This window comes from Pristis pectinata, chromosome 3 (genome assembly GCF_009764475.1).
Source record: "Pristis pectinata isolate sPriPec2 chromosome 3, sPriPec2.1.pri, whole genome shotgun sequence".
Lineage (NCBI taxonomy): Eukaryota > Metazoa > Chordata > Chondrichthyes > Rhinopristiformes > Pristidae > Pristis > Pristis pectinata.
The window spans coordinates 115,476,335-115,498,859 of NC_067407.1; the positions used below are offsets into that span (position 1 = coordinate 115,476,335).

The following is a 22,525-nucleotide window of genomic DNA, read 5'->3' on the forward strand; positions in this document are numbered from 1 at the left end:
AGGAATGAGAGAGAAAGAGGGGAAATAGGGAGAGGACAGAAAATTTGTGGAGGGGGTGAAATTAAGTGGGGAACGTAGATAACTGGGTAGGGAAAGGGTTAAACAGTGCAGTGTTGTGTATCAAGATCTCCTACACTATGGAGTGCGCTAGTCAGACTTCATGCCATCTTCAGGACTGCAGATCACAGCATCTAGCAGCTAGGCACTGTGATCTTTCAGTGCTGCCCATTTTCAAAAGGATAGCACTTGTAAATTAATGAGGGAAGGTCAGTGAATATAAAATAATGTTCCAGCAGGGATCCTTTGTATGGTTTCTGACTTTCTGTGTGATGTACTTTTGTATTATTATGTGAACAATGAACGTTGTAGGTCATGATCGTTTCATCTGTAAGTCAGAAATCGGGGCCGTGCACATTGATAGCGCTATCGCAAGTCCAACAGGAAATGACATCCACGTTAGGATGAATCACAATAGGAAGTACCTGGTCCAATTTCCGGATGGGAGGGCCTTTTGTTGTAAATGAGCACAAACACTTCAATATGTGTGCAAAGTGTTTTTATGCATCACTTACATCCGTGTCAACTTTGTGTATTATATGAATGGGAATTTGATAGTGACTGTTTACCCATCCATCTGCTACATTGACTTTATAGGTGGTGGAGGTCATGGGTTTCAGTGATGAAGCAGACTGAATACACTGGGGCTAGAGATGGAGAGGGTAACATTCTGTTTTTTCCTCCTTACAGTATATGCCTCAATGTTAAACTTTGTTTGAAAACTTCCTAGGATGTGACTTGGAAAGCTTTACTCTGTAAAAGGTGTTACATAGCTACAGGTAATTGTTGAAAGAATATATTTTACGCTTTTGTTTAGCTTTGCTCTTCTGTATTTCTTAAAATAATGTCTCCTTTCCGCTGTATTCAGTAAACATCACTTAGTTTGCTTATATTTAGGTTGGATTCGAGGTAGGTGTTTCCTCTGGTTGAGGAGTCTAAAATAAGCGGTCACAGTCTCACATGATAGGCCATTTAGGCCTGAAATGAAGAGAAATATCTTCACCCAAAAGGTGGTAAATCCTTGGAAATCTCTACCCTGGAGGGGTCTGAAGGCTCAGTCATTGAAGACAATCAAAACTGAAATCAATACATTTTTGTATATTAGAGGAATTAAGGGATATGGGGATAGGACAGGAAAATGGTGTTGATGTAAAGATCAGCCTTGATCTTGTTGAATGGCAGAATAGGATTGAGGGGCTGAATGGTCTACCTCTGCTCCTTTTTCTTATGTCATTATTCATCCCAGTGATCCACTTTCCTTTCTCTCTGGGACACTTGAAATTGTCATTTTTATGTAACTTTTATTTTGCTTACATTTAACCTTGTGTTTAGTCTGAATCTATTGTCTTTTCAATGGCGATATTTCCCATATGTTGATCAGAGGCACCCAACTCTCTGTCTATTGCAGCATTATGAGCAACATCCCTAAATCTACTTGCTTTAATGGTCCCCATATTTTATTAAATTTATTTCTTTAAAAGCTATATATCTAATTCCTGCTCTCGGTCATTTCTGACTTCCACATCATGTCTTTCTGTTGTGATTTACCTCAGTTACTACCTATATATAATCTAGATTTGCTGACATTCATACTAATAATTTGCATCTGCTTGATAAGTATAATTCGATTCTCTTAAAACGAGTGCCCCTTTAGTTAAAGTATACCCTCATCCCATATTTTTCTCCAGCTTTAAGGAGGTACATTTTACACAAAGTCAAGTGGCTGTGGTTTGTGTGCTAGTATATTTTTAATGACTCAACAAAATTTAATTCATGCAGTAATGTTTAAAAATATACAACATGTACACCATGAAAGGTTTAGAATTCATCATTCATTCACCCACAGTGAAATTCATCCTTATTCATTACCACACACTGTGGTAAGCATACATCCATTTCCAGTATGGAACTCTCTAATGCTCTGGCAACTTTTGATGTAAAATCTTTCACACAGTTGTGTCTCCAAGTGTTTACCAAATGTGGTCAAAGTAGTTATGCAGCTGCTCTGCATCATCCTTGCTTGCTCTTTTACTTTTACAACCTAATTTTAAGATGAAGTGGTAACATATGTATAACAAAAATCTGCAATAAATGTAGGGATCTTAAATTTAGCAAATACTTCTCAATTTTCTCAAATGATATGAGTTCTGTACTTTAGTAAAGCTTTTAAGAATTAGTCTGGAAATTCTGTAATGCTATCTGTGCAAATGTTTATTGTTCTTATATCAAATTACTTTCTCCACCATTTGAATAGAGGGCCATAACCCAATGATCTGATAAACTCAAGGGCCTTTTCTCATTCCAGGGCTTTCCTAAAAAACTACTCTATCCTATTACACATCTGGTCAGTTCTGATCTGTGTGATGTGGTATTGCAAACTACTATCACATCTGGAAAAATGACAAGACAAAATATGGAAAGAAATCACTACATTGGAAAAACTGCTGCCTTCCATTGTCAGAATCTGAGCAACTTTTGTCTGCAACATTTTTAAGACAAAAAGAAGAAGACTAGCTCTACTAGTATATTTCTGAAATTTGATGGGTGCACAAAAATTATAAAAATACTATAAACTTGGAAATGTATTTTGTTTGTCATGAGACATTATCCACCTCCCCAATGAGTTTAGTAACATTCATTTCACAGTAAAACAATTAACATTCTACAAAAAAGTGTTCTCACTGTTTACTAACCAAATGAGTAGATGAGCAAAGTTTTTCCACTATGCTTGTAGTCTCTCATTGCCTTTGTTTGACCAATGACAATAGGCACAGATAAATTCAAAACCTAATGTGTTTTTCTACTAAATGTATCCATTATTCATAATTCATTTTGATCATAACACTTGATAATACTTACATGTGCCATCCTTTAAGTATGACTCCTTGAAATGATATGTGAATGAAAACTGCAGATAATAAGTACAGAGCAATAACTGACTTCAACAAGAAATAAAGGATTGTTCATTGAATTTCACCAAATCTTCAGCCAATTCTGAGACATTTGTCTATAAACATTGTTATGATTGCAAAGCTGTTATACTAGTCCTACGAATAGGTGAAGAGATAGTTATATAACAGAAGAAAATGAAATTAATAGCTGGAACTTAAATGGGAACTTCCAAATTTCTTTTTGTTTCAAGTTTCCTTCCCCATCCTTCTGATTGTACAAAATCGCAAAGATACTTACTGCCTCCAGTACCTAACCCAAATAGAAGATATTCATTTTCTACACTTACTTACAGTCTTACTTACTTACTTACTGCATGGTTATTTGTGCAATATTCATGCAGGTACAAAGTTGCACAATGAAGTAATGAAATTTCAGACACTTTTTGGGAGGCAAGTATTAATGACTGAGCAAGCAAATAAGAAGCTCTGGCCCTTTACATGTGCATATTATCATGGTAATCATTGGCACTGCGGGGCATTGGAAACACATGTGCTATTGCTCTCATCCTTTCCTTTCTGAATTCCCAGCTAAGGAGCAAATGTGTTTTTTGATTGGCTTTAATTTCTTCAAGACAGCTGTCTTTGTCTCGTAATGGATATGTTTTCAGCTCTCTAATGAATACCATCTTGGAGCTGGTTTTCTCTGTCCAAGTAACGCAGTTTGATGAAAAATAAGATCACATTCATTTTTGTTCATCAGACAAATGATGAATAACAGATGATATCATCCTCTACATGCTGTCCAAAATGGTGAAAGGTAGTTACTAGTTGAACCTTTGGTTTGCTTGCTTGACCAGTACTTTATGAAGTCTCCCTGTTTAATTTAACATTTAACTGATGTTTAATAAAAATGTGCTGATGGGTTTCCTAATAATGAATGTGGGAAATGCGTTCATTGTGTGATTCATATAGAAAAATTGCTTTAACGTCCATTACATAGATTTAAGGAGTGCATTATTGTTAGAATCACTCCTGGTTTGCACAACCAAGAGACTCTGAGGAAAAAGATTTACCCCATCCTTCCCCCATCCTCTCTATAAAACTTAAAAAACTAACTTGTTTTCTCATTTTACCAGTTCTAATGAAGGATCTGCAACTTGAAACATTAACTCCATTTCTCTTTCCATAGATGCTGCCTGATCAGATGAGTGTTTAAAACATTTTCGGTGTTTATTATAGGGGAAAGATTTACCTTGTCATTCAGGTACATCAATAACAGAACAATGTTTTGGTACATAGGTCTATGAGATTGTGACACACAGTGTAGAGGATGTATCCTCTTCCAGTTTGATTTGCTTTTGGTTGCTCCTGGTGATATTTGTTAGCCTTTCAATGCAAAATAATATGCAATGAGAAGCTTTCTGCACCTTCTTATTGTATCTTTAACTTCACGTGTCTGATCTAAATCCCTCTTCTATGCAGCTGGACATCCCATCTCTGGTACTACATATTTCGGGAGGTCTCCATTATTTTTCCTTTCCTAGCCCAGCAGCTTTGAACCCAATTGCTACATCCTCCCCTCCTTCATCTGTCCTCTCTAGTCAAATAGACCATATTTTTTCTCATCTGCAACATACTTGTAACAGATAAATAAGTGGAAATAAAAGCATATGCACACCATTCTTTAGTGGGTTTCTCTTGGATTGCTTGTAGGTGTACCCAGGAAATGAACAAATTCCTAGACAGCTCTGGGTGGTGGGCAAGCCTACACACAATGTCCAGCACTTGGAAAAATGCTCAGTTGTTGTCTCTTAAAAATAAATTGTAGAAGCAAAAACTCCTCAGAACTTCTCCACATCAAGTCAACACTGAAACTGGTCCCCATTGTACTTCCAGTGGAGCTAAGCAGTGTGAGTAAGAGTGGTGTGAGGACATTATCTACAGATAACTAATGAGAAAAATAACCTTGACTATAACTACACAGTTATTGTTTGCAACAGCAGAAAACTTTAGGATCAATAATCAGGAGTTGGAATTCATGCCGATTCATGCCCATGATGCCACTACAGTCCCCTACCACTATACTCTCCATTTTCCAGCCCAGGGCCTTTTAAAGACAACTTTAATAACTGTCTTGATACAAACATGCTGAAATAAAGTAACAGAGCCCAGATCAGGAATGGCACCTTGGATATGAAGTTCTGTTTAAAGCTATGCTCATTACATGGTGCCTTTTCCAGTTAAATCATGGGGGAGCTGGACTTCGATGAGGAATCTGTTAAATAAATAATGCAGTTGATGCTACTGATGATGAAATTAAGATTCAATTTTTTTTAATAAATGAAGGCTTTCAGTAGGCAACTGGCAAAAACAGGCGATTAATTGTAAGTCAGTCCCTGCAATGAAATGTGTTTGGAATATAGGTGACAAACCATTTGTAGGGCTGGACGGAAACAAGGCTGATTACAACCACATGCTTGCAGTTATCTCAGCTCATAATAAGGAGCAGAGTGAGGAATTTCAGGAAGAACAACTGCTGCGATGTCCCATTAAGTCAGTTCAGCTCTACTTGGTCAAAAATCTGCAAATATTTTGAAGGTTGAATTATTTGAAGAGTAAAATAAAGCTGAAGATTATCTCAGACAATCCTAACAGCTATTTTAACTGTTCTTAAACTGATCAGTTCTCTATTCTTTTACAGCAGAATAATTTATAATTGTTGCTCTCTGTTTTGTGTTTGTCCCCTCAATTCCCATTCAAGGATACATCAGGCAGAATGCAAGGTTAGAGGGCAGCCTTAAAGGTTAACATGAAAAATCAGGGTTTGTGGGGTTAGGGGTGGGGGGAAGGGACAAAGATAAAGAATGGAGGAAAATATGTCAGCAAAAAACTAAAGAAGAAAACACAGCAGTGGCTCATGAAAAACTACAAGGGGCAAGAAAGTGAACAAAAAGGGAAGCAAAGTAATTTCAAAAGAGAAGCAAGACATGATGAAGCTGTCCCAGAGAAGCTTTGCAAACAATATTACTCCAGTTAGTGATATTTCCTCAGAGAGTTTAAGATGGTTTCAGAAAAAAGTTATTCTGAGCAATTCCAAGAATTGAGTTTACCATTTATCTCTGTAACTTCTTCAGGCACACAATCCAGTGTGTGGAATTCTCCACCGTTCCAATTTGGATCTCTTTCCCCAAGCCTTTTACGTCATCACTGGTAGCTGTGCCATGAGCTGCCTAAATCCCATTCTCTGGAATTCTTTCCTTATATACTTCCATCTCCATCTCCCCCTCCTCCTTCAAAGAAGACCGTAAAAGCCTTGATTTTGCTTAAGTTTTTAGTCACCCTCTTGATGAATTTTTGAGTCACTTCAAATGTTTTGTTTCTTTACATTTCTGTGAAAGTCCTTGGATGTAAATGTAAGCTGTTGTTAAAAAGGCCACAATGAAACAGACAGAGGGCCATGACTGTGATGCTTTTGAAAATATTATCACGAGTGACTTCATGATGTTCAAGGCCTTGAAGGAGGTTTCAATGTCCACTTCATCACTTTGCGGAAGTAGCTTTCATTTCTTGACCACCTCGGTTTCACCATATATTCAGGTATTTCAGAGGGCCTACTTGAAAGTTTAGGTCTTTGCCAGTTACAATATCTCTATTTTCATGTTTGCATGAAGAAACGTTAATCTATAGTACAAATTAAATGTTGATCAGTACATCATCAATAAAGGTCAATAAATGAAGTCCTTTTTTAAAAATCGACTGCTCTTTTGGAATGTTTTTTTCAGTTTTTCCGCTGTTTTTCCACTGTTTCATTCCTCTCCTGGGAACCATGACCAATAAGACATTGTCATAACAGCACAGAAGGAGGCCTTTGGCCAAATGAGTCTACGTCAGCTCTTAATAGAGTAATTGAGCCGATCCCATTCTCCTGTTCTACCCCTGTAACTCTGCAAGTCTATTTCCCTCAAGATCCTAATAAAGATCCCTTAGAAATCATTCATTGTCTCCATTTCCACCATCTTCATTGGAAATGTGCTCCAGCTGTTGTAACTCTACGTAAAAAAGGTTTTTCTTCACATCAATCTCTGTATCGCATGTCCAAAACCTTGAATTAATATTCCTCATACTTCCACCATCAGTTTCAGGGAAAAGGTTTTCTTTTTCCTTTAAATAAATATATCAGAATCTTGCATAATTCTATCAAATCTTCCCACAACCTCATTCACTTCAAGATTTGATAACCAAAGGTGGACACATTAGTCGTAAGTGGACATTTTGGGTTGAGACCCTGCATCATAACAGGGAGGAAAGGGGAAAAGCAGCTAGTATATAGTAGCACAGGGATGGGGTGGGGGTGGGGGAGGGGGGCTGGATGGATGGAATAGAGGCTACTGGGTGATGGGTGGAACCAGATAAGGTGGGGGGAAGGGGGAAATGATGAGATGATGGAGCCAGGGAGGGGAATGGGGTGGGACAGAAGCTGATGAGATGATGGAGCCAGGGAGGGGAATGGGGTGGGACAGAAGCTGATGAGATGATGGAGCCAGGGAGGGGAATGGGGTGGGACAGAAGCTGATGAGATGATGGAGCCAGGGAGGGGAATGGGGTGGGACAGAAGCTGATGAGATGATGGAGCCAGGGAGGGGAATGGGGTGGGACAGAAGCTGATGAGATGATGGAGCCAGGGAGGGGAATGGGGTGGGACAGAAGCTGATGAGATGATGGAGCCAGGGAGGGGAATGGGGTGGGACAGAAGCTGATGAGATGATGGAGCCAGGGAGGGGAATGGGGTGGGACAGAAGCTGATGAGATGATGGAGCCAGGGAGGGGAATGGGGTGGGACAGAAGCTGATGAGATGATGGAGCCAGTGAGGGGAATGGGGTGGGACAGAAGCTGATGAGATAATGGAGCCAGGGAGGGGAATGGGGTGGGACAGAAGCTGATGAGATGATGGAGCCAGGGAGGGGAATGGGGTGGGACAGAAGCTGATGAGATGATGGAGCCAGGGAGGGGAATAGGGTGGGACAGAAGCTGATGAGATGATGGAGCCAGGGAGGGGAATGGGGTGGGACAGAAGCTGGTGGGTGACAGGTGCAAACAGAGAGTGAGAGGATGACGGGCAGATGGAACTAGCTGGGGAGGAGGAGGATGGGAGTGATGAATAATGGGAGAAGAAAATTAGGGGGATGGGGAGTGTGCATTGGAGGAGAACATAGAAGGTGTGGGTTACCTGAAATTGGAAAATTCAATGTTTATAACATCAGGTTTAATCTACCCAAGCTGCCCAACCTACCCAATCTCGCCAACATCTCACATTCTGCTTGGGTAGTTCCTTCTCCTTTTGTTCACCTTTCCCAACTTCCTCCCTCCATCTGGTTGCATCTGCCCACCAACCTCTCTCCATCTGATTCCACTTATCACCTACGAGCCTCTACCCCACCTATCTCCCCTCGTACTGCTATATACTGGCTACCTTTCCTCTTCCCTCCCAATCCTGGTGCAGAGTCTCGACCCGAAACATTAACCTTTCGCCTCCACAGATGCTGTTTGAACCCTTGAGTTCTTCCAGTGTTCTGTTTTTTGTTCCGCATTCCAGCATCTGCAATCTCTTTAGTCCACTTTAGTTATGGCCCAAGCATTGTTTTTTAAAGGTTTAGTACAGCTTTTCTACCTTTGAATTCGGTACCTCTCATTTACGAAGCCCAAGATCCCTGGTGCTTTTCTATTCTCTCACTGTATCCTGCAAAACCCCGAATATCCCTGTTCATACACATTCTGCATTGTCTCCCATGTGTCTTCTGCCAAAATACATCACCTGACGCTTCTCTGTATTAAGTTCCATCTGTCACTTGTCTACCTATTCCACTCATCTATCCGTGTCCCACTGCAGTCAATTGGTACAATTCTCACTACTTGTCACACCTCCAAGTTGGGCATTAAGGAAAAATATTGCAATTTTACTCTGCATTTCAATATACAAATCATTCATATAAAAAACAGCAGTGGTTCTAGCATTCGTTCCAAGGAAACATCACTATCTACCATCCTCCAGTTTAAAAACAATTGTTTACCATGATTCACTGTTTCCAGTCCCTAAGTCAATTTCTATCCAAGCTGGCACTGACCATCCTATTCCGTAAGCCTCCATTTTGTTAACCACCTTTAATGTGGTACTTTATCAAACGTTCCTCTAGAATCCATATCGACAGCGTGCACTGCAACCTTCATCAATCTTCTTTGTTACTTCATCAAAAAATTAAGTTACTCAAAAATTATCTATATTTACAAATCCATGCGATCTCTCTTTAATTAATTCAAGACCTTCTGAATGCCTGTTAGTTTTTGTTTCTACTTATTTCTAAAACCTTACCCACCACCAATATTTAAATAATTGATCAATAATTATGAGAAATGTCCTTTCACCTTTCCTTGAACAAGTGTGTCACATTTTCACTTTCCAATCCTTCAGCACCTTCCCTATATCTAAGGAAAATTGAAGGACTATGGCAAGCCCTTTAGCTAAGTCCATCCCCACTTGTCTCAGTAACCTAGGATGCACACCATGTGACTTATCCACTCTAAAGCACAGCTATCCTGTTGATTTTCAACCCATCGCAATAGCATCTATGTTAGCTAGCATACCTACTAGTTTATGTCCAGGCCATTGAGAACAAAACTGATGAAATAAGGGCAAGACTGACCTACCAAAGAGAACTGAGGGACTGCTGTGTGCTGTGTCTCACCAAAATGTGGCTTATACCTGCTTCACCTGACTGTGCCATAAAACCTGAAGGCTTCTCAATCCACCGAATGGACTGTGTGGCATCCTCGAGCAAAGTTAGAGGTGTAGGGGTTTGCTTCTTAATCAGCACCTCGTGGTGCTCAGACATGATGGTCCTGGCGAGTTCCTTCTCACCCAGCTTGGAATATCTAACGGTAAAGTGTCGCCCATACTACCTGCCACAGGAGTTCACTTCAGCTGTCCTGATGGCAGACAACGTCCCGCCCCAGATGGACGTGAAACCTGCACTCAATGAACTGTACTCTGTAGTCAACAGCCTTGAAACAGGATATCCCGAGGCCCTCTTCAACATTGCTGGTGACTTCAATCAGGCCAACTTCAAGAGTGTGTTATCAAAATACTACCAGTACATATCCTGTCCCACATATTTGACCATTGTTATACAACAATCAAAGATGCCTACTGAGCCACCCCCTGGTCATAAGACTATTGAATGGTTCCCTTGTACAATAAAATGGACTCTTGACTTCACAATCTACCTTGTTATGACCTTGCACTTCATTGTCTACCTGCACTGCACTTTCTCTGTAGCTGTTACACTTTATTCTGCATTCTGTTATTGTTTTACCTTGTACTACCTCAATGCACTGTGTAATGAATTGATCTGTATGAATGGTATGCAAGACAAGTTTTCGACTGTACCTCGGTACATGTGACAATAATAAACCAATTCCAATTCCGTTAACTCTACCATTTGTGCTTCACTAATATGCTTTCAGCATTCTCTTCCTTAGCAAATACTGATACAAAATACTTATTAATGTTTTAACCTTGCCCTCAACCTCCAATCATATATACTTTCTTTGTTCCCAGGCAGATGTCACCAGGCATCCTTATCTCTGCTTACTATTTTTCACTAAATGTATTTTTTTTTTGGAATGTCCTCACTGGTATTTATTGACCAGTCCTCGAAAAGATAGTGGTATGATACCTTTTAAACTCCTGCTGCACTACTGAAGAAGTGATTTCTAGGACTTGGACCCAGCATGATGAAGAAATGGAGATATGTTTCCAAGTAAGGATGGTGTGTGATTAAAGGGGAACATGCAGGGGTTAGTACTCCTATACATATGTTACCCTTGTCTTTCTTGGTGGTAGAGTTCTGGGTTTGGGAATGTGCTGTCAGAGTACTCTAAGTGAATAATTGTCACATATTTTGCAGAGGGCATACACTGCAGCCCTTGTGCATGAGTAGTGGAAGGAAAGAAGTAGTGAATGGGAAGGGGCAATTAAGTGGACTGTTTTGTCTTAGATGGTGCAAAGCTTCTTGAGTGTTTTTGGAGCAGCACTCGCCCAGGCTACTGGAGAATATTGCATCACACTCATGACTTCTGACTTGTAGACTGATAATGGAGAGGCTTTAAGATGTCAGGAGGTGAGTCACTTGCCAAGGCATACCCAGCTTGCCACCTGCCTTGCTCTTGTAGCCACTGTGTTTATGTGGGTGATCCAATTGAGATTCTGGTCTATGTCGTCCCGAGATGTCGATGATGTGGAACTCAGCAATGCTAATGCCACTGAATGTAAAGGACAGGTGATTAGACTCTCTCTTGTTGGTGATGGTTATTGCTTGGGTCTGTTGTGGTACCAATGTTACTTGCCACTTATCAGCTCATGCCTGAGTGTTGTCTAAATCTTGCAGTATGCGTTCATGGGCTGCTTCATTTATTGAGGAGCTGTGAATGGAATTGATCATTGTGCAGTTATCAGTGAACATCCCCACTTCTGACCTTATGATGGAAGGTGTGAAACTCCTGCAGGAATATCCTGGGGATGACCTCATACAACAATCACTCTCCTTTGTTCAAAGTACAAAATGATTGGAGTAATTTTCTCCTCACTTTCTCCTTGATGCCTATTGACTTTATAGTTTACCAGCACTCATCGTTATCATTCTTGGGCACATGTTGACTTGATGTCAAGGGCAATAACTCCCACCTAGGAATTCAGCTCTTTGGTTTGTGTTTGAACCAAGGCTGTAATGAGGCTCGGAGCCAAATAATCCTGTTGAAATCCAAACTGGGCCATGGAGAGCAGGTTACTGGAGACTAAATGCCACTTGATGGCACTGTTGACAATGCCTTCAATCACTTTGCTAATAATTGAAGAGAGATTGACTCAGTGGCAATTAGCCAGATTGAATGCATCTTGTTTTTGGTGAACATGGTATACCGGGACAATTTTACACATTGTTGGAAAAATGCCAGTGTTGCAACAGTACTGGGACAGCTTGGATGGAGGTACAATAGTTCTGGAATGCAGGTCTTCAGTACTGGAGGCTTTCTGGTCCCTAAGCTTTTGCTGTATTCAGTGCTCTCGGCCATTTCTTGATACAATGTGGAGCAAACGAAATTGGTTGAAAACTAGCTTCTGAGCTAATGGGAACCTCAGAAAGAATGTGAGATTGATCATCTGTTCTGCACTTCTGGCTAAACAATATTGCCAATGCTTCAGCATTATCTCCACCACTCATGTACTGGGCCCTGGCATCACTGAGGACAGGGATATCTTGAAGCCTCCTGTTAGCTGTTTAATTGTCCACAACTGTTCATAACCAGATATGGAAGAACCCCAGAGTTTTGTTCCGATCAGTTGGCTCCGGGATCAATTCACTTTGTTTATTTCATGCTGCTTTTGTAGTTTAACATTCATCTTGTTCTGTGTTGGCACCTCATTTATATGTATGCCTGGTGTTGGTCCTGGCATGCTCTTCTACTTTCCTCTTTAAAGCGGAGTTTCTCCTCTGGGTTAATTGTAATGTTGAACCATGAAATTACTAATTGTGGTGTACATTTCTGCTTCTACTGATGGTCCACAGAATCTCATGGACACCCAGCTTTAAGATGCCAAATCTGTTCCGGGTGTATCTGCACTATTGTAGAGCCAAGCTGTTCCTCTTTGTATAGTTCCTTGTCATTGATTCCACAGTCTGGACTGCAAACTTTCAAAGTATTGTCACATCCAACAGTCTGAGGGCATGGTGAAAGTGGCCGACACCCAAAGACCCCTGCACTTCCTACCGTTTACTCTGAACTCTTCTTTGTCTGTTTGGTGGCAACTTCATGAAGCAAATGATCCAGGAAACTTTCAGCCTCCCTTATTTTCTGTGGTGACTTCAGCTGCTAACTCAAAGAAGCTGGAGCTGCTTTCTACCTATGTAGTCCACCAGGGCACATGAAGTATCCTGAAGTTCCCAAATTGTATTGTAACTACAAACAATCAGTCTTAGCTGCCCAGTCCTTGGTCCAAAATACATCTCTGCTCTCTCTTTTAGAATCCAGATAGCACTTTGTTTGAACTATTCTTTTTTTATTAATACCCAAGGGTTGTTCATTTCTGCAGATAAGTTAAGCACGGTTGAGTCTGGACAATGGGTCTATGTCATGGGACATGGACATATATTATTCTCCTCCTTCTTCATAGGCAGCCCCTCAGCTTCCACTCCAGTTTTCTAAGGTGGCTAATAAGGACAATGTGAGAACTGCAGACTCTACTGCAGATGGGGTGGGCGGGAAGGCAGATGGGTCATTTGTAAGGTGGTGCGCTCCTTCCACAGCTAACGTGGGGCCACAGTGCACTCCGAATGCATGGACTCAAGTTTCTCAATAGCAAGCTCCTTCTCCGGTCACCATGGGCCGGAGGTCCCTGAGATCCAGTGGGGATGTTGCACTTCTTCGAAGAAACTTTGAACACATCCTTGAATCTTTTTTCCTCATTGACAGAGACTTGCTGGACAGTCACACATACACGTAAAGCCCAGCAGGGGTCACTGGAGAACAGTCAGAAGCAGGAACGATGCTCAGTTCTGGTTGCTCATTATTTGCATCAATTTGTTTGCTTAGGCCATCTCTTTTCCTATTATTTATCCCAGGGACCGTCATTTGAAAAGAATTAACTTTATTTCTAAAAAAGCAAATCAAACCAAACAGAGTGGATGGGAAGAGGTCAGTGATGTCACACAGGCTCTCCAGTATCCCCTGACCTTGTTAGTGGTCACTGACTTTTCCTCCTCCAGACACTCCTGGGAGTGAACGCAGATGCAAATGAGCCAAGAAATATTTAGAGTTGAATACATTTTTGAAAGATCGGGCGATTGAGGGCTGTGGGGATCTGGCGTGGAGGAGAAGTTGATGCTTGGGCTGGATCAGCTACAAGCATATGGAATGGCAGGGCAGGCTTGAGGGAGCAGGTGGCCTACTCCTTCCTGTGTTCCTGTGTGCAGGCAGTCAGGATGAAAGAACCCATCCACCATTCACTACCAGCATCTGTTGATGGCTACCTTGATCAGGCCTAGGAGAAGCCCCATGAGGGTGTTGCCCATTGATTCTACAGCCCCTTCCTCTTTCCCCTCACTGGGGGAGTCAAAAATTAAAAGTATGAGACTGAAGGGTAGCTAGAAAATGAGGACCCTCTATAAATTGGAAGAGGAGTTGAAACATTGATTCAACCCAGTCCAGGCATCAGGCTGTTTTTTTTTAATATAGCTCAATTCATTAACCAGTGTTTTGAAGAGGAGCTGTATTTTTAAATATCCTTTAATTTGTTATGAGGACAATGTATTCTTAGTGAAATTGAATGCAATTTATTGTCTATTGCAGAGCATTCCTACTTTACAGCTTCCTTAATTATTTTAACACAGCTCAAGAAATGACTGCATTTTGCAAGACATAGAAACTACAGGTGACACCACTCTGTAGGTGCAGGATGAAAGGAAAATTAATGTACAACACTGGCTGTGATATCTTGAGGACTTTGCCTGCAAAGACCAAAGGATGAGAAGATACAGTATTTGCGCATTTCCAGTGTCACAAGGGAGTTTTATGTTTTCAAAGACCTACTTGAAAGTCATTCATTGGTTTATGCCACATATCCTTTGGGCTTTGAGCTGAATGCTGCCACAGTTATCAGTTCCTTGCCAACAAGGAGTACAGAAGAAAACAAATAACATTATAATTGTAAAAATTAATTGCTCACATATAATTCTTTGAGACAGGATGTGTATCATAAACTGGAGAGAATATCCTCCCATTCATTTTTAGATATAATTAACAGATAAACAATTTTTATTCATGCCATGCGTTTTCGCTAAAGATGAGCATAACTCTGTACATTGCCTCCCTCAAAACTATGTTCCAAATTTGTTAATGATTTATATTTTCAATCTTCATGAGGCAAAGGTTGCTGGGTGCCAGTTTAGCCTTTCTCAAAGCTTGGAAAATCACAACTGGCAGCGAACATTAGTTCCAAAAAATTACTACAGTGTCTAGGAGTTTAGTTTAATTACAAAAGGGTTTAAAGAGTGGGAGAGAGAGGGAGAGAAGAAAAAAATTCCCAAGATCGCTGTATATTTTTATAGTGTTTGGAATAACTGCGCCTTTCAGAAAATGGCTGGCCAGCTGCTGATGCTGCATTCCAACTCATATAATTCTAATTCCAGCAGCTCCACTGTGCTTTCCCAGCATGGGATTCACAGCACTGCCAAGACCTTGGTCTTATGACTGAGGTCTGTGCAAGGTCACACTGAGGCGCAGATTTAACCCCTGTGTGCAGCTGAAGGCTGACTACTCCACAGAAGCCTCAATCATTAACACTTTGCATTGAAATGTTTAATGCATACATCTGGGATTTTTATTTAAGTTTTTGAAAGGTAAATCAAAAATCAAATCCATATTTTAGTTCTCGACATTTATTCATGTTTTATGAGTATCAGCAGACCCAAAAATAGTTCCTCAGAGACTATGAAAAACTTTATGTAGGAATAAGATTAAATTAGCCAGGAGGTTATAAGACTATTTTATCCTTTTTCTTCTTCCCATGGTACTGATCCACATCATAGTATAGTTTCATAGCATTTCTGCGGCCTTGCCCCATGTAGCTGATCTTTGTGAACTAAAGACATTGAGCCTCAGTAGACTGATCAACAAGTAGCCACGGAGTCTGATCCTATCCACTTGTGAGGATCCTACAGCTGAAGACACTGAATTCTAATGAGAAGTGGGAACTGTGAACCCAGAGCAGTTCAAGGTTTTTATATCTGCTTGCAGGTTAATGGGGCTGGCCAGTGATGCTGAGCTCAGTTACACTTTCCCTTGGTTGTGATTGTGAAGTTGAGCTCAGGCAAAGGATTGAAGTTGGATCTTACTAAAGCACACAATAGGGCTTGACCGTTGCATCAATCAGAAGTCACGTAGAACACTTCAAGGTAAAGGTAGCTTGTGAGCTTCTTTGCAATTGATTAAAATAGCCATTTTCTTTCCTACTATTTTAAATAAATTTTTTTTTGGAACAAACAATGAGCAACTATTTTTTTCTCTTTTACTATGTAAAGGTGAAGCAGTTGTTGCCACCTGTGATTCATTCACTTTATACAGAGGAAAATAAGTTGCCTGTTTTCTTTTGAATTCAGGATCCTTAGTGATCTCCAAGAGTTAACGTTACTTAACTGTATCTGGCATTCACATGTGTTTCCTGTTTTTCCAGTGAGTTCTGTGCTGCACCAGGCCTTTGGGAGTGAGTGTCCAGGATTTTCCTGAAAGGAAGGAGAGCTTTGTTCATTGCTATCATGGGAATGTTTCAAATTTAGACATCTATAACAGAGGCCTCCTGTGTTTCAAATGGGCTGATATCATCTCAGCGCATGAAATTAATAAGTCTGAGAGACCGTGAAGGTTTTATGAGAACTATGTGCAGATTCCAGGCATAAGCCACAATCAACTTAGTGAGACGACCTCTGGCAAAGGTCTTTATAAAGTAATGCACAGGGATGTGTGCTGGAAAGCAGTTTGTTTCAGTCTTCTGTGAACTAACATATAACATTTCAAATCATTAATTCCCAAACAAGAAGGGAGTGATGCTTTAAACTAAAAATGATCAGCTCATGCACCATAAACATGATCTGCTGTTTAGTCTCATTATCCCCCAGAGCCTCGAATCGAGACGGTGCCACATCAGGAGAAAGTGGTACTTTTCAAACTTCCTCCATAAACTCACTCATCCCAGTAGAGTTTGAATGACCAGCCAGCAGACCATCAGGGACCAGTCCGTGGTCCGTTCTGAGAGCTGATCCTCATTAACAGGCTGGAGTCCCGGGCAGCCAGTTTATGCCAGTGAAAGCAGATCGACATTCCACGTCCTCCTCCCTGTAAATTAATTAAAATGTGCCTTCTGGATGAATGCCATGGGACCTGAATTTACATATTCAGCGGGCTTACCATCTATCTTGGCTGCCAACCTATGGGCATATGGTGTTGGTGGTTAGGCTTAATAACACTCCCTAATATTCACAGGGAGCCACAGCCCTGTTTTCATTATTGCCTCAACATTTTTCTCGAAATCGTTTATGCCTTTGGCGTCGGGAATCCAGCAGAGAGATGAAAGCAGGACCTGCCAACTCCAGAAGGTCAAAGCCATTTAAAGTTCTCCTCTTGGGCGAGGAGGAGCAAGTGTGCTCCACGTGGCTTGTGAATCCTTCAGCGTCCCTTCTGTCGACTGCTACAATCATAGCTGAGCCTACCCTTAAGCCCTGACCCACAGCCTGCTTGCCTTTCCATTGCCAAGAATCATTTCCTCGTATGAAGCAACAACACAATCAATGCCTCCTCAATACAGGATGGGACTCAGCCTCTGACTCCCCTCACATTGACTGCAGCTGTTCTGTAGATCAAGGTGTATTGTTATGTCATTGAGTTCAACAACATGAGGCAGAAACACACTGCTAATCAAGTTAACCACGTCTTGCAAAATTCCCCTAGTAGCCTGAATCAGTTCTTTACTCCGAGCCTCAAGTACATTGTGCAAAGTGTACAGGAGCTTCATTCTGCCTTCTCCTTCCTTCAGCTGCCTGACAGGAAGCTGGATTTTCCCACCTGGCAGACAGCTGACCTGTCAATTTAGCTGGCTGCTGAGTGGAGAATGGAAGAACGAAACTATAACAAAGTCCTGCCATTAAACTCAGCAGAACCTCCATATCCCAGACCTCATCAGATTAACTTGACCTCCTTCAACTGCCCTAGATTTCCCTGCTGAACTCTGGTATGAGTCTGCAACACTTGATCACATCTGATCTCAGGAGCTAAACACACTTGGGCCTGATTATTGCTCAGATGGAATCCCACCTGGGATTATAGCTGCTGTAGACTTGAAACTACAGAAGAGACGGGTACCACCGGGTCACCTTGAAGGAGCATCAGAAATCACTTTGCCACAATGTTGAAACTAGCATATAAACACCACCATAATCCAAATATCCCATTGTGTCCTAATTTTGGGAAGTAAGTTCCTCTAAAGAGGAGATATTGCTCTCTGGACACCATTGGGTTCAGGACAACAAATGTTTCTTCTAACCTTACTAGTTAGGTTTGTACCTGAAGGTTGTTATGGGGCTCAAAAACCACAACCCAAATCTAAATTTTTAAATCAACAATAACATGGCTTGAATTATAAATACTTCGCTAGGCATGGTAGTGTAGCGGTTAGCACAACACTATTACAGCGCCAGTTACCTGGGTTCAATTCCAGCCGCTGTCTGTAAGGAGCTTGTACGTTCTCCCTGGGTCTGCGTGGGTTTCCTCCAGTTTCCTCCCACATTCCAAAGATGTACGAGTTAGGAAGTTGTGGGCATGCTATATTGGCGCTGGAGGTGTGGCGACACTTGCGGGCTGCCCCCAGAACATTCTACGCAAAAGATGCATTTCACTGTGTGTTTCGATGTACATGTGACTAATAAAGAAATCTTAATCTTATATTATAAAAATAGAAATGTTTGAAACTCTTTCAATCCATCACTTCTACATTTCAAACACAGTATTCTTGCCCTTAAGTGGATTTTGTACAAGTGCTGTGATACAACAATGAGAGCCCATTGGCTGTAACGTATTTTGAGACATCCTAAAGTCATGAAAGAAGTTTTATATATGCAAATCTTCCTGCTCTTATATGGGAATGCCAGTTTATCTGGGATCAGTCCACCAAAGCAAATTCAAATCTGTCACATGGCACATGAGAGTGGTTCACTTTTTTGCCAAAGACATAATATATTTTGCTTAGCATGAGTTTATTCTACCACAACAAATTCTTCAGACAAGGAAAAACCAATTTTTTTGGTAGATGCTATCTTATAAACCATTTTATTACTTCATATTGACAACAGATGTCTCTTTTTGTTCTGGGATGGAACATATCAAGGGAATAAATGGGGAAAAGGCCTTTGGTTTTACCAATAACCTCCATGGAAAACCCACATATTTCATTTGGACAGAGTCTAGATATCTTTAAAGAGCTAATTCTCTTAGAATCAACAAGTCCTCCTATAAACAGATGCTTCCTGTTTGGCAAAAAACTTAAATAAGCAAAGCAAAATAAATTTCCTGACCCTCTTCAAGGCCAATCTGCAGAATGCAGAGGATCCAAAAGAAAGTCTTAGTATTTTAGTTGGTCAAATGTAAACCAATGGGCATCAGGGGAAAACACTTCCATTGGCTGGAATCACATCTTGCACAAAGGAGGATGTTTTTGGTTGTTGGAGGTCAATCATCCTAATTCCAAGACATCGCCGCAATATCCTCAGGATATGGTCTTAAGCCCAACCATTTTCAACCATGTCACCAACGATCTTCCTTCCATCATAGGGTCAGAAGTGGTGATGATCCCATGACTGCCAAGAGTTCAGTTCTGTTTGCAATAACTCACAAAACAAAACAGTCTACACCTGCATGCATAAGCTCCAGGCAACATTTAGGCATGGGGTGATAAGCTGCAGGTAACATTTGCATCACAGAAGTGCCAGGCATTGACCTTCTCCAGAACAGAGTGTCCAACCACCTACCTTTGCCATTCAATGGCATTGCTGTTATTGAGTCTCCCATAATCAATGTCCTGGGATGTCACTATCGACCAGAAATTCAATTGTACCGTCCAAATACAATCACTGCAAAAGCAGCCAAAGAGTCGGTATACTGGGGTGAGTGATTAACCTTCTGACAGCCCAAAGCCTTTCCACCACCTGCAAAGCATAGGATTGAGATACAGTACTCTCCACTTGCTGCTCCAACAAAACTACAGAAGACCATTCAGACTTTACTGACATGCCATTTATTATCCTTAGCATTTATTTCATCCACCACTAGTGCACAATGACTGCAGTGTGTGCCATTTACAAAAGTTCATTGCAGTTACTTGCTTAGGCTTCTTGGACAGCACGTTCCCAACCCACAACCTCAACCACCAAGATCAAAAACAGGTGGGTGCATGCAAATGCTACCACGTGAGGTTTACCCCTAAACTCGGGGACCCAGATTTGATTCTAACTTCGGGTGCTGTTAGTGTGCAGTTTGAATGTTCTTCACATGACTGCATGAGTTTCACATGGCGTTTCAATTTACTCACACAAAACAAAGAGATGCTTGTAGATTAAATGACCACTGTAATTAACCCTTAGTGTTGGTAAGTGGCAAAAGAACCAAAGGGAAAGTGATGGGCTTGCGGGAGAGAAGAAATTGGAGGTAATAGGGAAATTGATGGGTTGAATGGTCTCCTTCTGTGTTTTAGTAAGTAGATTGCCCACCATTCAGACTGTTTCCAAATCATAGAACTCCCCCCCAACAGCACCATAGGAGCAGCTTCAGCAGAGGGACTGTATCAGATCAAGAAGGTGGTTCACCACCACCTTCTCATGTGGAACTAGGAATGGGTAGTAACTGTTAGTCTTGACAGTGATGTCCACATCCTGTAGATGGAAAAACAAGCTCCAATTAAATATGTTTTTTATTATTTATTAATGGTTGATCTATTCTGGGAAGACAAGAAGAAGCGTTATCTACAAAATGTCATCCCTTGATTCATCTGTATTCTCTGACTATTATCCAATCTTGCTCTTGTACTTTGATGGTGCATTACTTCTCAGTTGCATGCTCACCTCTGGATCAAAACTCTTCCATCTGATTTGTACCATGTCACGCCACAGCAATCTGAGTCATAGCTGCCAGCAGTATCAATGACTACAAACGTGATGCTTGATGCCACCTTGACCTATTTGTAGTGTTCCGTATGGCTGCTCACTCGTCCTCCTCATCAATTCTCTTCCATAGTGGGATTCTGCTTTACTGTCTGCACACCTGCCTGCTTTAATTTGGCTCACTTGCCTCTGGCCTTGATCCTTCACCAAATCCCTCATCACCAATTTTGTTTTTGTTTTGGCTCTATCCTTTTCCTTATTGACACTATTCCTGATTTGACGCATCTTCTCCAAGCTTGGGGCATTCAGCATCTATATGTCTTTTAATGGGACCTTCATGGACCTCTTCATTACCTCATTAGACCCCTATGTTTTTCTATAACCTCAGACTGAGATTCAGTCAAGGATGAGTCAGGATCTCATACAATTGAATTTCATTATCTGCCAGAATTGGCACACTTTAGCTATTGTCTCCATCTTACTTTCTGTTTACTCACTCAAAGCTAAAGTAAATTGAACACAACTTTAATATTCTGTTCAATCTATAAATGAGCTTGAACCTCACATATCTACATCCACTTCTAAGTACACAATTACTCACCTTCATCCTAACCTTACCTCAACTATCAGCAAACCTTGACACCTTGAGATTTAATTTGTCCAACATTCTTCTTGCCAGTTTCTTGACCTTTGCTCCCAATAAACTCTAAAGCAAATAATACCCCCCACATCTTGTCTCCCATTAAGCCCTGCTTCCCCATCAGCCTATTGTCATTGCCATAGATTGGTTCCCTATCCTCTATCAGTTTTGCATTTATAACTATTTTCTGAGATAACCGCATCAGCTATTTCTCCCATAATATTGGATAGCTTGTCTCTTCCTATCCTCTGACCTTGATCTCTTACCCACAGCCATCTCCACCACTATTTCCATGACAAATGCTTCAGCTCCTCATTTGTCATCAAATACTTCTGCCTCCCATGCTTTTTCCTACCTTCGAAAACGTTTTCAATATTTTTTAGTCAAACTTTCACTTACCTGCACTAACTATTCCTTCTGCTCCTTTACTCTTTTGTATCATGGGCTTTTTTTAGATTTAAACATGCTTTCTGAAGGAAGTCGTTGTCCTATTCCAATCACAGTGGCAGATATGCTTATAAAGAGTATACTTGGATAAAGCCCTTTTGCCTCATGAAGAAACAGCTTGAGATCCTCCTGTACCAGGGAATGTACCTCCTTGTCATTCACTACCTTGTCCACATCTTGGCAATGGCCAACATCTTCTGTAGGCATTCTTCCTTCCCTCAGATTCTCAGGGTCCTTTCAACACTGATGAAAGAGCAAGTTTGGGTGATTTGAGTTGCTCAGTCCTAACCATGGAAACCCTATGCTGTATTCTTCTCTCCCTCCTGTTGTCCCATTCATTCACTCTGCCACTGAGGGAGGGCCAACTCTGTCAAAAGGCAGAGATTTGGAAGTTTGCCCCACCCACCTTTCAACTGATGCCCTATTTACTGAAAGGAGCAGATTGAACAGCCAGACAATGATTGATAGGATTTTGGCATGAAGATTGCCATTCACTCACAATGTTTATTACAATAACTGGAAGAGGAGAGAGGAAAAGATTCCTCTTCCCATTCCCCATGTTTGGAAAAATGAGGAATCCTTCCAGTGTGTCTGATGGAAGGTCTTAATAGCAGCGTGAGCAATATATCTGCACGAGGTATTCTATTTTTCCAGAAGAAGCTCATTACATGATTTCAGGGCAAGATTTTAATTTCCTGCTCCTGTCAGTTGTATGGCATTTAAAAAGAACTGACTTAGC

At 41.0% G+C, this 22,525-nt stretch overlaps 1 long non-coding RNA gene across 1 annotated transcript; it reads right to left on the reverse strand.

Annotated features, from left to right (window-relative positions):
* Window positions 1-1,930: 1,930 nt before the first annotated feature.
* On the reverse strand, window positions 1,931-21,824 carry LOC127568487 (uncharacterized). Its single transcript, XR_007956014.1, has 5 exons — window positions 21,739-21,824; window positions 19,572-19,748; window positions 18,250-18,421; window positions 16,192-16,277; window positions 1,931-6,629 (listed from the first exon to the last, which is right to left on the reverse strand). It is a non-coding gene; the product is annotated as an uncharacterized LOC127568487 (long non-coding RNA).
* Between the last annotated feature and the right edge of the window lie 701 nt (window positions 21,825-22,525).